General features: G+C 35.2%; 1 protein-coding gene across 2 annotated transcripts in view; it reads right to left on the reverse strand.

Moving 5' to 3' along the window:
- KLHL4 (kelch like family member 4) overlaps positions 1-15,525 on the reverse strand; it is a 155,367-nt gene that overhangs the window by 64,498 nt on the left and 75,344 nt on the right. The window lies entirely within an intron of this gene.

The following is a 15,525-nucleotide window of genomic DNA, read 5'->3' on the forward strand; positions in this document are numbered from 1 at the left end:
CTTAGAAATCATTTGAGAAGTGCATTAGTTTCCTTGGCTGACTAATTTTAGCACTTTTAAATCCTTTAATTTTAGAGCTGTTTCAGGGTGAGAGGGCTCTTGAAGCTATGTCATTTACTGTTGTCCAAAAAAAAAAAACAACAAAAACAGAACCTTATCTATGGATATTTTTAAATAAAAAAAGACTATTTTCTTCACTACCAGATTTTGGTGGAGATATATGAAAGGAGGAAATGGTGGGTTTTTTAAAAATAATATTTCCAGATTGATAATGAAGTTTTTTTATTTTTTTAATTTATATTTTTAGATTCCTGTACCAAGTCTTTGATTCGTACTCTACTTGGAAAACAGGAACTGCAAGAAAAATAAAAGCACAATGGGTTTTCTCTCAATCTACTAGTATGGAATGGCTTTGTTGCAATTTGCGTATATGATTTATTTGGATACTAAGGCCATGCACGGTGTCCTTGGGTTTTTTTTTTTATCATACTATTACCAAACCCAAACTAGAGCTGTTAATGAGGTACTGACAGAAGTAGAAATGCTAAATTGAAGTGATTACACTCTCTCAATGACTTAAAAATGCTATATTCAAAGCAGTACACTTAGTACGATCCTTTAACCCATGATTGGCACTCTGAGAATCATACCACTGTTTTGTTTGCTAAATATATTTTTCATATTTCTAAACCATTTATAGGATAAAATGAATCTGGTTATATGTTTCTTCAGATAGCTTAAATATTCAGGGCCTGATATAGAAAGGAAACATGAGTGGTATTTTTCAGAATGTTGTATGACAAAATTAAAGATAAATGTAATTCATGGAATGACTTTGTAAAAACATAATAATAGATTATTTCAGTTCTCAAACCTGGATTAAATTTGAATCTGAGAAAGCAAAATATAAACTGATTTGAATATTTTGGGGAGATTTTTTCCTCTTCGTAGTACTTATGAATTTGGCACAGAGATATCTACATAAGACAATGGGTCAGGATCCACTCAGTAAGAAGGGTGTTCAAGAGAACAAATGAAAAAGAAGTCTCAGAAAGCAAAGAGCCAACAGTACAGACAACAAAGATATATTCTACATTCACATTAACTACTGTAATTGCCCTGTCAAACCTCATTACTTTGGGACTCATGAATTCAGAATTTGCAAAACTTCAGAAGGATGGTAGACTGATATTGTTAAAAAAGTTTTCCGAACCAATTAGTCAACAACAAAGAGAAATTTCAACTAAAGATACAGCAAAGAGAGCAAAACTCTCTAAAGGCCTGATATACAAGGAAAGCCATTTTCAATTTCTTCCTTAGTCAACATGACTGTATATAAAATGTGTTCAAAGCAAAAGCCTAATTCTTAGCCTGTCACACATGAAATGTAAATCTGTTTGTAAATGAGTAGTCTAAAGGAAAATGGTGTTGTCCTTCAGATATTTTTTAATTTAATTTAATTATTTAATTTAATTTTTAATTCCAGTATAGTTAACATACAGTGTTATATTAATTTCATGTGTACAATATGGTGATTCAACAGATCCATATAAAACCCAGTGCTCGTCAGACAAGTGTGCTCCTTAACCCCCATTGTCTATTTTACCCATCACCCCACCCACTGCCTATCTGCTAACCATCAGTTTGTTCTCTATAGTTAAGAGTCTGTTTCTTTTTATTCATTTGCTCATTTTTTTGATTTCTATATTCCACACATGAGTGAAATCATATGGTATTTTTTTCTTTGAATGACTTATTTTCCTTATTATTATATTCTATAGTTCCATCCAAGTCATTGCAAATGACAAGATTTCATTATTTGTTATGGCGTGAATAATATTCCATTATATATGTGCCACATCTTCCTTATCCATTCATCAATTGGTGAGCCCTTGGGTTGTTTCTTTAATTTGGCTATTGTAAATAATGCTGCTACAAACATATGGGTATATGCATCCCTTTGAATTAGTTTTTTTGTGTTATTTGGATGAATACCCAGTAGTGTGATCACAGGATCATAGTGTAGTTCTATTTTCACCTTTCTGAGGAACCTCCATACTGTTTTCCAGAGTGGCTGCACCAGTTTACATTCCCACCAAGAGTGCAAGAGTGTTCCCGTTTCTCCATATCCTTGCCAACACCTGTTGTTTCTTGTGTTTTTGATTTTAGCTACTCTGACAAGTGTGAGGTGATATCTCATTGAAGTTTTGATTTGCATTTCCCTGATGAGTGACACTGAGCATCTTTTTACAGGTCTGTTGGTCATCTGTATGTCTTCTTTACAGAAATATCTGTTCATGACTTCTGCCCATGTTTTAATTGGATTATTTGGTTTTGGGGTGTTGCGTTGTATAAGGTTTTTTTTGGGTTTTTTTGTTTTGTTTTTTGAGAGAGAGAGAGAGAAATAGAGAGAGAGAGAGAGAGAGAATGGGAGTAGGAAGGGGAAGAGGGAGATAGAGAGAATCTTAAGCAGGCTCCACACCCAGCACAGAGCCTGACACAGGGCTCTGTCTCAAAACTTTGAGATCATGATCTGGATAAATATGAAGAGTCAGATACTTAACCAACTGAGCCACCCAGGCACCCCAGAGTTGTATAAGTTCTTTATATATTTTGGATACTCACCTTTTATCAAGAACATCATTTTCAAATGTCTTCTCCCATTCAGTAGGTTGCCTTGTAGTTTTATTGAATGTTTCCTTTACTGTGCAGATTTTTATTTTGATATAGTCCCGATACTTTATTTTTGTTTTTGTCTCACTTGCTTCAGAAGATGTATGTAGAAACATGTTGCTATAACTTATTTCAGAAAACTTACTGCCTGTACTTTTTTCAAGGATTTTTATAGTTTCAAGTCTTACATTTAGGTCTTTAATCCATTTTGAATTTATTTTAGTGTACAGTGAAAATAGTGGTCCAGTTTCTTTTTCCCTTTCTTTCTTTCTTTTTCTTTCTTTCTTGTATGTTGCTGTCCAATTTTCCGAACACCATTTGTTGAAGAAAGTGTATTTATCCTAGTGGATATTCTTTTCTGCTATGTTGAAGATTAGTTGATGAAATAATTGTGGGTTTATTTTTGTGTTTTCTATTCTGTTCTCTTGATCTACAGGTCTATTTTTGTACCAGCACCATACTATTTTGATTATTAAAGCTTTGTTATATAACTTGAAGTCTGGAACTGTGATACCTCCAGTTTTGCTTTTCTTTGTCAAAATTGCCTTGGATATTTGGAATCTTTTGTGGTTCCATACAAATTTTAGGATTATTTTTTCTAACTGTGAAAATGCTATTGGTATTTCATAAGGATTGCATTAAATCTGTAGATTGCTTTGGGTAGTATGGACATTTTAACAATATTTATTCTTCCAATCCATGAGCACAGAATGCCTTTCCATTTCTTTGTGTCCTCTTCAATTTCTTTCATCGATGTTTTATGGTTTCCAGAGTACAAGTCTTTCACCTCTAGGTATCTTATTGTTTTAGGTGCAATTGTAAATGGGATTGATTCATTAATTTATCTTTTTGCTGCTTCATTATTAGTATATGGAAATCCAACAGACTTCTGCACATGGATTTTGTATCCTGTGACTTTACTAAATTTATTTATCAATTTTTGGGTGGAGTCTTTAGGGTTCTCTCTATATAGTATTATACCAACTGCAAATAGTGACAGTTTTCCTTCTTTCTTTCTAATTGGATGAATTTATTTCTTTTTGTTGTCTGATTGCTGGGGCTAGGACATCTTGTAGTATGTTGAATAAAAGTGGTGAGAGTGGACATCCTTGTCTTGTTCCTGACCATAGGGTGAAAGCTGTCAGTTTTTCACCATTGATTATGTTTACTGTGTTTTTGTCATTTATAGCCTTTATTATGTTGAGGTATGTTCCCTCTAAACCTACTTTGTTGAGAGCTCTTATCATGAATGGATGCTATGTCAAATGCTATTTATGCATCTATTGAGATAATCATGTGGCTTTTATCCTTTCTTTTATTAATGCGATGTATCATGTTCGAATTGCCAATATTGAACCACATTTGCATCCCAGGAATAAATCCGATTTGATCTTGGTGAATTATTTTTTTAATTGTATTCCTGGGTTTGGTTTGCTAGTATTTTCTTGAGGATTTTTGTAGCTGTGTTCATCAGAGATATTGGCCTGTAGTTCTCTTTTTTGGTGGTGTCTATCTGGTTCTGGTATCAAGATAATACCTCAGAATGAGTTTGGAAGTTTTCCTACTTCTATTTTTTTGGAATATTTTGAGTAGGACAATATTAACGCTTCTTTAAATGTGTGAAAGAATTCACATATAAAGCTGTCTGGTCCTGAACTTTTGTTTGTTGGGAGTTTTTAGATTATGGATACAATCTTCATACTCTTTTTTAATAATATTTTTTATTATATTATGTTAGTCACCATACAGTACCTCCCTAGTTTTTGATGTAAAGTTCCATGATTCATTACTTGCATATAACACCCAGTGCACCATGGAATACGTGCCCTCCTTAATACCCATCACCAGCCTATCCCATTCCCCACCCCCCTCCCCTCTGAAGCCCTCAGTTTGTTTCCCAGAGTCCATAGTCTGTACGATTAATCAGCCTGTTCAAATTTTCTATTTCTTCCTGTTTTAGTTTTCTTAGGTTAAATGTTTCCAGGAATTTATCCATTTTTTTCTAGGTTGTCTACTTTGTTGGCACATAAGTTTTCATAATATTCTCTTTTAATTACTTGTATTTCTGTGGTGTTGGTTGTTATTTCTCCTCTTTCACTGGTGATTTCTTTTAGTCACCCCCCCTTTTTTTGTGAGTCTGGCTAGATATTTATCAATTTTGTTAATCTTTTCAATGAACCAACTCCTGGTTTCTTTGCTCTGTTATATTGTATTTTTAGTTTCTATATTTTTTATTTATGCTCTAATCTGTATTGTTTCCTTCCTTCAGCTGTTTGGAGTTTTGTTTGTTCTTCTTTTTCCAGCTCCTTTAGGTGTAAGTTTAGGTTATCTTACTTCTTGAGGTAGGTCTGTATTGCTATATATTTCTCTCTTATAACTACTTTTGCTGTATCCCAGAGGTTTTGTACTGTTGAATTTTCTTTTCTTTTTTTTGTTTTTTTGTTTTTTGTTTTGTTTTCGTGTTCTTTTGATTTCTTCTTTGATTTCTTTGTTGACCTATTCATTGTAGTATGTTATTTAACCTCCATGTATTTGCAGTCTTTCCAGATTTTTTCTTGTGGTTGGTTTCTAATTTCATAGTGTTGTGGTCAGAAAAGATGCATGTTATGACTTCACTGTTTTTGAATTGTGGAGTCTTGTTTTGTGACCTAATATATGTTCTATTCTGTAGGAAGTTCTGTGTGAAAAGAATGGGTATTCTTCTGTTTTGAGATGGAATGTTCTCAATATATCTATTAAATCCATCTGGTCCAGTATGTCATTCAAAGCCACTGTTTCCTTGTTTATCTTATGTTTGAATAATTTGTCCATTGATGTGAGTAGGGTGTTAAAGTCTACTATTATTGTAATACTTACTATCAACTAGTTCCTTTACGCTTGTTATTAACTGTTTTATGTATTCAGGTGCTCCCAAACTGAGTGCATGCATATTTACAATTATTATAATATCTTCTTATTGGATTGTCCCTTTTATTATTATATAGTGTCCTTCTTTGTCTCTTATTACAGTTCTTGTTTTAAAGTCCATTTCGTACAATATAAGTACTGCTACTCTAGCTTTCTTTTGACATCCATTTGCATGATAAATGTTTCTCCATCTCCTCGTTTCCGATCTTCATGTGTCTTTAGATGTGAAATCAGACTCTTTTAGCCATCAGATAGATGAGTCTTGTTTTTGGTCTACTCTGTTACCCTATATCTACTGATTGGAGCATTTAGTCCATTTACATTCACAATAATTATTGATATATATGTATTTATTGCCATTTTGCTACTTTTCTGTGGTTGGTTTTGTTGTTTTCCTCTGATACTTTTGTCTCTTTCATAATTTGTTGGTTTCTTTAGTTATATGCATGGATTTCTTACCCTTTATGTTTTTTTGTATCTATTACTGTTTTGTGACTTGTGGTTTCCATTCTGTTTATATATAACATCTCCTACATATAATAGTCTATATTAAGCTGATGGTTGTTTAATGCTGAACTCACTCTTTCCTCCTCTCCCCTCTGAATTTCAGATATTTGGTACAATATTTTACATCTTTTTATTTTGTGCTTCTCTTGGCTGATTTTTATAGGTATACTTAATTTTTCTGCTTTTGTGATTCCTATTTTTCTTACTCTTACTTATTACTTTTTCCCTCAGAGAACTCCCCTTAACTTTTCTTCTAGGGCTGGTTTAGTGGTCATGAATTCTTTTAACTTTCATTTGTCTTGGAAACTATCCTTCCTATTCTGAATCATAGCCTTGTTAGACAGAGTATTCTTGGCTGCAGATTTTTCTCTTTCAGCACTTTGAATAATTGTGCCACTTCCTTCTGGCTTGCAAAACTTTGCTGAAAAATCCCCTGATAGCCTTATGTGGTTTCCCTGTTTTCTTTTTTCTTTCAACCTTTAAAATTCTTTCTTTATCACTTTCTTTGCCATTTTAATTGTCATCTATCTTGGTTTGGACCTCCTTGAGTTGCATTTGTTAGGGGATCTTTATGCCTTCTGAATCTAGGTTATTGTTTTCTTCCCCAGATTCAGGAAATTTTCAGCTATTATTTTTTTCAAATACGTTTTCTGCCCTCCTTTCTCTTTCTTCTCCTTCTGGGATCTCTATAATGCAAATGTTATTATGCCTGATGGAGTCACTGAGTTCTCTAAGTCTATTCTTATTATGCAGTATTATTTGTCTCTCACCTGTTCAGTTTGATTGCTTTCCATTACTCTATTCTCCAGGTCACTGATACATTCCTCTGTTTCCTGTAGCTTACTGTTTATTCCATCTATTGTATTTTCATTTTCATTTATTGAGTTATTCATCTCTGATATGCTTTTTTTAAAAATCTTTTTGTCTAGGATCTCACTGATGTCCCTCACATTGCTCAGAAGTCCAGTTTCTTTATGACCATTTCTTTAAATTCTCTGTCAGGCATATTATTTATTTCCCTTTTATTTAGATCTCCTGCTATGATTTTGTCTTGTTCTTTCATTTTGAACATATTTCTCCTTCTCTTCATTTTGTCTACCTTTCTGTGTCTGTTCCTCTGTGTTAGGAAAGTCAACTACATCTACAGCTTTTGAAAGTAGTGACTTTATGAAGGAGAGGTCTTATAGCTCTGCAGTGCAGTGTTCCCCATTCCCAGAACCTAGCACTTCAGGAGAGTTTCCTATGTGTGTTGCTTGCATCCTGCTATTGTCTCCGAGTTGCTTTTCCTTTCAGTTCAGACATCTGCACTGACTCCTTGCATGTCGTGTGCTTTGCTTGCTCTCTATAATGTTAATGTGACCCGGGTAGGCAAGTTCTGTGGAGGCATGACCTCAGAGGGCATAGATGTAGGGTCGAATTTTTAGCAAAATTTGCACTGAACTGCTAGTCCTAGACTGGATCTCCCATAGCCCAGTGGCTGCTGGGGGTATAGTGTGCAGGAGAGGTGGTGGTGGTGGCCAGGGATGTGAGATGTCTGTTCACATGGTTGCTGGGCAGTGCACAGTGTCATTGTGTGCAGCAGCTGGGCATGACATCTGTGTGCTGAGTGGCTGGGCAGGGCTTATGCAGCATTAGCAAAATTTGCACAGAACCACTAGTCCTAGCCTGAATCCATGGAAGTGTGGTGGTTGCTGGTGGTGTAGAATGAAGGCAGCAGCTGGGTGGGGTGTGCAAGACCTTAATAAAATTTTTGCTGAGCCCAGGGCCCAGGCCAGTAGGCTTAGAGTGGGTGAGTCCTCAGTAGAACTTGTGGGCAGGGTGCACTGCTATCAGGTTAGGTAGCAAGTGTCTGTGCCACGCTGTCTCCTACAGGTAGCACAGTATTTATGTTGGGAAGCAGGGGAGGAAAATAGTGTCTGCCAGCTCCTTTGTTCCCTGAAAAGTACCCCAACATCCTCTGAAATCAGTATAAACAGATCTTTCTCTTTTTTGCAGGCTGTGGCTTCTATGTTGCCTCTCCTCGAACTGTTGTCTCCTTAAGGGCAGGGACCGGCTATCACCTACCCTCACCGCTCACCCAGTGCTGAGTCAGCTGACTTTTAAATCTCTAGGCTCCAAGTCCTACTGGTTATCCAAACAGAATTCAGCCCCTCTGGATCTTAAGGCTAGAGGATATGGGGATTTGATTTCCCATTGTGGGCTCCCCGGTGCTTTCCCCTTTCTGTGCTCACAGCTACCTTCCTTCCATAGGCAGCTTATGGCCCCAATTTTTGCCTTTCCTAACCTCTCTGATGTGCATTCTTCTCTACATTTTTTGTGGAGTTTGTTCTGCCAGTCTTTGGATCACTCTCCAGTTTACTCAGATGTGAGTGATACCTAGTTGTAAATGTGTGACAAGGTGACCTTAGGGTCCTCCTACTCTGCCTTCTCCTCAAGCCTCCATTGTCCTTGCAATATTGATCAATGCTCCCATTCCCTACATCCTCTATGATAAAACTCATGATTCTTTCCCATAGGCTAACCTATAATCTTTTGAGCTTTTACAAGATGTAAAAAAAAGTATGTAACTGTAAAAACTTCATTCTCCAGAGCACTTTCTTCCTTTTGAATAGCATGTTTCTTGGGACACTCTCCTACCTTGGGCTTGAATACAACTTTTTTTGTCTTACCTTTAGATTCTAAAAGGTTTGTTCACTTTGTGTCAGCATTTCTTGGCATAGTCAGCAGGATATCTGAGCAACAGAGTCCCTTTGTTCTCTTCCAATTTCACAGCCCCTCACAGGTGTAATCAGTGAGTTCTCCTGATATTTGGACCTCCTCAATTTGAGTTGATGGTCCTGAATTTTATTTAATTTGTTGAGGGTTACTGGGAATACTTTCTAGTTGGGAATAATTTAGAGGGGTTTGAGCTGATGGGTTGGTTGTTTTAATTTGGGATTATACTAACTGATGTTATTAATATAAAGCTTGAATAAATTTTCTGGATAGAAACATGAGAGACTGAATCATTTGGCTCCAAAGAGAAGGGACACTTGCTCCTGGCCAAATGGCACTTGCAGGTGACTGAAAGCCTAGCATAAATGTCTGAGAATATTTCTGGAGACAGGTAGCAGTTCCATGGGAATTTCCCATCTCATAAGGTAATTAACAATTGGTTCATCCAGGGACATGGACATAAGGATTGATCATCCAGTGCTCCAAGCCCCATCAATTGTCTTAGATCTCACTGGGATAAAACAAAAAACATAAAGGAGTGTACAGTGGCTGTTTGGAAGTGACACTCAGAAACAGCACCTTCTCAATCCACTACACTTATCATCCTTAGATTTTACTCAAGCCTTATTTCGAAACTAAAACTAAAATAAATAGGGTCCTGCACTTCAAAAGCCCAACAGTTCCCAGAACACCAACATCCACCCACAGGAACTCTGACAGCCTCTACTTGCAAGTGCTTACTTAAATGCAAAATTTTAAGGATAACCCGAGTCCCAGGTGGCCCGAATAGGGTTCCTTTGGCATGTCTAAATTAGTTTTTCTGGGTGCGCAATTAGAGAAGGCTAACTGTAAGATTAAGCAACCAGAAACTAGGAAGCCATTTGGTTATCAGGGAGCCCCTGAATTTGAGAGGAACCTATGCTCATTGAGGCACTCTGGGCTTCATTTGGTTTATTTGTTGCTGCAGCTTTAGGCATTATTAGACAAAACTGGTCATGTTAGATTGGAAAATGGAAAATGACTAATGGATCCATAAGTTATAATGCTATCTTACAATTAGATTTGCTTTAATGAAAGAGAAATATTTGAAAATTGTACCTTCAATGTCCTCTCAACAAATGTTAATGAAATAAAGACTAGATTTTGTTTGTATATATGTGCTCATGTGTGCTATAAATGCGAATTTTTTTTCTACCTCTGGATGGTATTGCTGAAATTGATTTGTAAAAGAGCTCTATTTAATTGTTTTAAAGGCAAGCACTTATAAGAATTGGGCATACCAAAACTCAGAAAAATAGAGACTAACCCAAATGTTTTTTAAGTTCACATGATATGGAAAATATTCAATTATTAAAGTGTGCTAAAGGGGTGCCTAGGTGGCTCCGTTGGTTGAGCGTCTGACTCTTGGTTTCCACATAGGTCACGATCTCAGGGTCACGGAATAGAGCTGTGTTGGGAATCTGCGCTCAGCAGGGAGTCTTCTTGACATTCTCTCCCTCTCCTTCTTCCTCTGTCCCTCACCCTGCTCGTGCTCTCTCTCTCTGTCTCTAAAATAAATAAATCTTAAAAACAAATGAATAAATTGAATTAAAATTTGTTGGTTTAATTAAAGTAGACATGTCTTTAGAGTTATCAGTATTAAACATAAAACTATTATTTTACTAGGGTTTACTAAAGGTCAAATAAGCTCATGTTATCTCTTGCAATTTTTCAGACAAAAATGATTTGTAATGATGCTTGATTTTGTCTGTCTCATGAAGATTCCATGAGTAATTGTTACAAGCAATAGGTTAAATAAATAAAAAGGTTTCTATCTTTCAAAACTTTTGGTCATCAACACTTTGAAGTTTTGCTAAGTGAAATGATAAATTGGGTTGACTTCATTGGATATCTAATCTTTTCCAAATAAGAGAGAATACTAAACCATGAATTACTATACACAGTTTGTCTGTTATGGGCTTGTTATTGCAGGGAAACAAAGTGTCTGTTGGTAAACTTGCTTTGTACTTTAGTGAAAGTTTTACTGTGAGAAAAAGAAAACATGTTTTCTAGAAATTATGAATTGTATTCATAAATTTCCAATCTAAAGAATTCTGGTGTAACAGACAGTGCACAATTGGTTACTACTTGGCTTTTACTAGAAATTAAGGTTTCTAAATATTAAGAATTCTGATAAATGTAATAGAGACTGATAGAAAATGATAAGGGAAACAACTTTTTATGCAAGGAAAGTAAAATGTGTCTTTGATGAGAAAGATATAAGGAAAAGGATACGTTTTTGTTCAGGGAAAATAAAGTAATTTTGTTCTAAAATGATACTGGTAACTTAAAAAGAGAAGGCTTAGGATAAAATCTGAATGAAAAAGAAAGTTGTAGAAGGTTTGTAAAGGGAAATCTTTGGAAAATAATTTTATGTGTGGTTAGGACTAAGATTGAAATGAATGAATTTTAAAAGTACACTAATACAAATTTACCCCAAAGATACAGATGTAGTGAAGAGAAGGGCCATATACACCCCAATGTTCATAGCAGCATTGTCCACGATAGCTAAATCGTGGAAGGAGCCGAGATGCCCTTCAACAGATGACTGGATTAAGAAGATGTGGTCCATATATACAATGGAATATTAGCCATCAGAAAGAATGATTACACAACATCTGTAGCAACATGGATGGGACTGGAGGAGATTATGCTAAGTGAAATAAGTCAAGCAGAGAAAGACAATTATCATATGGTTTCACTTGTTTATGGAACATAAGAAATAGGAAGATTGGTTGAAGAAGGAAGGGAAGAATGAAGGGGGGGGTAAACAGAAGGGGGAATGAACCATGGGATACTATGGACTCTGGGAAACAAACTGAGGGCTTCAGAGGGGAGGGGGTGGGAGATTGGGATAAGCTGGTGATGGGTATTAAGGAGGGCACATATTGCATGGTGCACTGGGTGTTATATGCGAGTAATGAATCATGGAACAGTGCATCAAAAACTGGGGATGTACTATATGGTGACTAATATAACAAAATAAATATTATTTTAAAAAAAGGCAAAGTTTTCTTGGATTGTTGGCCTGCTCTTAATAAGAAATTGTAAACAAAGTTTCTTTTCTTTTTCTGCCCAGAAAATGAAAGTTTTATTATTTTGTCTTTATCAGGTCTTTGATTACTTAAGAAATTTAAAATTTCTCAATATTAAAGGATCTAGGTTTTACTAACAACTACCTAACCCATGGAGTCACTTGCTGCTATCTTGGTTAAATAGATAATTAAATATTAAGTTTTATGGTGATCTGTGATCCTATTTAGGTATGTGCTTTAAAACCTTCTGATATTTATTTTAATAAAACTTCCCCAAAATTCAAATTCTAAATGAAGTCTTTTTGACTAATTAGGCTTATTTATTTGAAATGTTAAATTATATGGGAAGCATTAATAAGTGATGATAAACCTTCTTATGTTAAATTTTATGGGTAAATTCTATAACTGCTTTAGTAATTTTATGAAATTCCTGAAATTTTAATATGTCCTGGTATAAGGTCATCACTTGACATGTCATTGAAATGCTGCGTGTTACAGAAAAAACTGGATTTCCTTGTCAACTGCATTACAATCAACTCTCATCAGATCTTTAATCATGTCCATTTTTTAGTTTTTTCTTCATTTGTAATTATTGTTCTGATGCTCTTGCAAAATGTGTTTCAGCTTCAAGGAGATTGACGAAAAGGACTTTTTGCAAATACAGGTTTCTGATATCCTTAAGACAATAAAACTAAACTGGGTAAGAATTTCCAGCACTAATGGGAAAGCTGCATTAGTAATCTGAGACTGAATGAATTAAGAAGGATGATTATAGTTCTAACAACTTGTATTTGAAATAATCCTGGTCCTCTAATGTCTGTTCTTCCAGATTTAAGGAAATTTTCTCTTAAGATATCTATTACTTACAGAGATATGATAAAATATTCCTTTGTGAACAAATTGAAACATTTATCTTTTCTGCCTACCCAAGTCCTCCAGAATTCAGAAACTCTCATTGAGTATTCTTTCTTTCATGACAATTATAATTATTTGCATAAGTTCAATAAGAATCTGTTCTCCTAATAGGATACCGTTGGAAACATTGGTTTTATTATGAAGGCTTTGACTGGAATGTCATATCTGAGAGACATGCATATACTAAGATATGACCAGACAGCTTTAAGGAACTAAGGTTGACTTTATGGAGCCAATAAAGACTCTTGGAAATGTTGGCCTAATATCTTGCCTACAGAGTTCCTAGCAGCCTTACCAGATGAGTAAAGAATATCACTTTCTGGCAGGTGCAGGAACCTAAGGATATTTTGGGAAACTTGAGAAATAGAATTCCTCTAAATCTACAGACATTGAAGACAAATATGATGGCAAGTATTTGGCTTGGCCTATGGCCTTGAGTGTCTATTAAAAGTTCAATCTGAAATCCCTTATAAAAAGTTCCAGTGAAGCAGTTTTAAAAGATCTTATATAACCAAGGATGCAGAGAAAGGGGAGCCCTCTTACATTGTCTGTGGCAATGCAAACTGGTACAACCACTCTGGAAAACAGTGTGGAGATTCCCCAAAAAGTTAAAAAGAGAACTACCCTACAATCCAGCAATTGCACTACTAGGTATTTGTCCAAAAGATACAAAAGTACTGATTTGAAAAAAAAAAACAAAACAAAACACACGCACCCTGATAATTTATAGCAGCATTATCAACAATTGCCAAATTATGGAAAGACACCAAATGTCTATTGACTTACAAATGGATGAAGAAGATATATATATTACACACACACACATATACATATATGCACACACACACACACGATGGAATATTAACCATAAAGGAATGAAATCTTGTCATTTGCAAAGATGTGGATGGAGTTAGAGTGTATTATGTTAAGCAAAATAAGTCAGAGAAAGACAAATACCATATGATTTCATTCATATGTGGATTTTAAGAAACAAAACAGATGAACATGGGGAAAAAGAGAGAGGCAAACCATAAAACAAACTCTTAACTATGGAGAGCAAACTGAGTTTTGCTAGAGGGGAGGTGGGTGGGGGGATGGGCTAAATGGGTGATGGGCATTAAGGAGAGCACTTGTGATGAGCACTGGGTGTTATATGTAAGTGATGAATCACTAAATTCTACTACTGAAGCTAATATTACACTATATGTTAACTAACTGGAATTTAAATAAAAACTTGAGAGAAAAAATAAAATAAAAATAAAACAAACAAGACAGTAAACTTACTTGTTTGTTTTCACCTTCTCTTTTATTACATCCTGATAAAATATCATGATTACCCACTGATTTAACTAATATAATTTCCAATACTACCCTGATACTTTATCATGATTATAACCTAGATAATAATTTTATGACCTTTTGGATATACTCTAATGCTCTTTTAGCTTCTAGTGCTTATATATTACAAGGACATCTATTAGGAAAAACCTTTCAAGAAGTGATACCTAATTCAAATTTAACCTGCATGATATGTAACATTCAACAGATCAACTATTGGGTCTCTATAAACTTAGATGACAATTTATTTAAAACGTTTCCCAGGTCCAATGGAAGAAACCAGTGACAGTTTTTCTGACATGCCAAAATAGCCAATGTACTTTCAGTGTTTTTGTGGATGGAATGGCCTACAACAAAATTAAAAAAAAAAAAAGATACTCCTTTAGGAGTGGTTTAGTGGACTTAGTCACCTCCTAAATCTAAGTTTGCCATACAACCCAGAAGATTCTGTGGCAATTATGGGTCAATGGACTTCTTTATTACCTGCAGAAACCCAAAATGTACATCTCTCTTAATCTGTGGAAAATCAATAAAGACTTCTGTAACCTATATAAATGTTCAATTACTGCCTTGGTACCCAAATTTATGGCCAAACTTATGACATTTTTCAACATCATAATAGGAATAGGAGCTATTGTAAACACCACTAGACTTCTTCCCACTGGGGGAAGATGGGTCTTATTAGCCAATTATTCTTACTGGATTCCAATATTTACTAACTCTGCAAATTCAGGCAAAATATATGGTTATGCCCTGAACAACAATGGAACCCCAAACCCACTCCAAATTGGCCTCTAATGGCTACACCTATACAAACTAACACATGGTATATGGAAAAAGGAAGATTTTTGGGGGGAAGGTTTACAAAACACCTCTATAATACCCCTTGATTTATTTTGTAACCAGAGTACTCTCCATCATAATACTACTGCTATATGGTATAATATTGGCTTTAAAACTCAAATAGAGGGATGCCTGAATGGCTCAGTCAGTTAAGCATCTGCCTTCAGCTCAGGTCATGATCCCAGGGTCCTGGGATCAAGTCCCACACTGGGCTCCTTGCTCAGCGGGGAGCCTGCTTCTCTGTCTGCCTGCTACTCTCCCTGCTTGTGCTGTCTCTCTCTCTTTGACAAATAAATAAATAAAATCTTAAAATAAATAAATAAAATAAAATTCAAATAGAATTACCCAGTACTAACAAAAAATTGTATTAATACTGGTATTGATGACCAAATGTTTAGGGAGATAGAGTTACAACCTCCACATGATGTAATATCTATGGAAATTAATTAGGCAAAGAAATCATTACATATAATAAAAGAAAATTTAATTAGCATCTTAAACCAATCAGTTCAAATATATTACAAATCACAACTAACTGTAGATAAAGGAGGTA

This window comes from Ursus americanus, chromosome X, assembly GCF_024610735.1.
Source record: "Ursus americanus isolate L20-20 chromosome X, mUrsAme1.1.p, whole genome shotgun sequence".
Classification (NCBI taxonomy): domain Eukaryota; kingdom Metazoa; phylum Chordata; class Mammalia; order Carnivora; family Ursidae; genus Ursus; species Ursus americanus.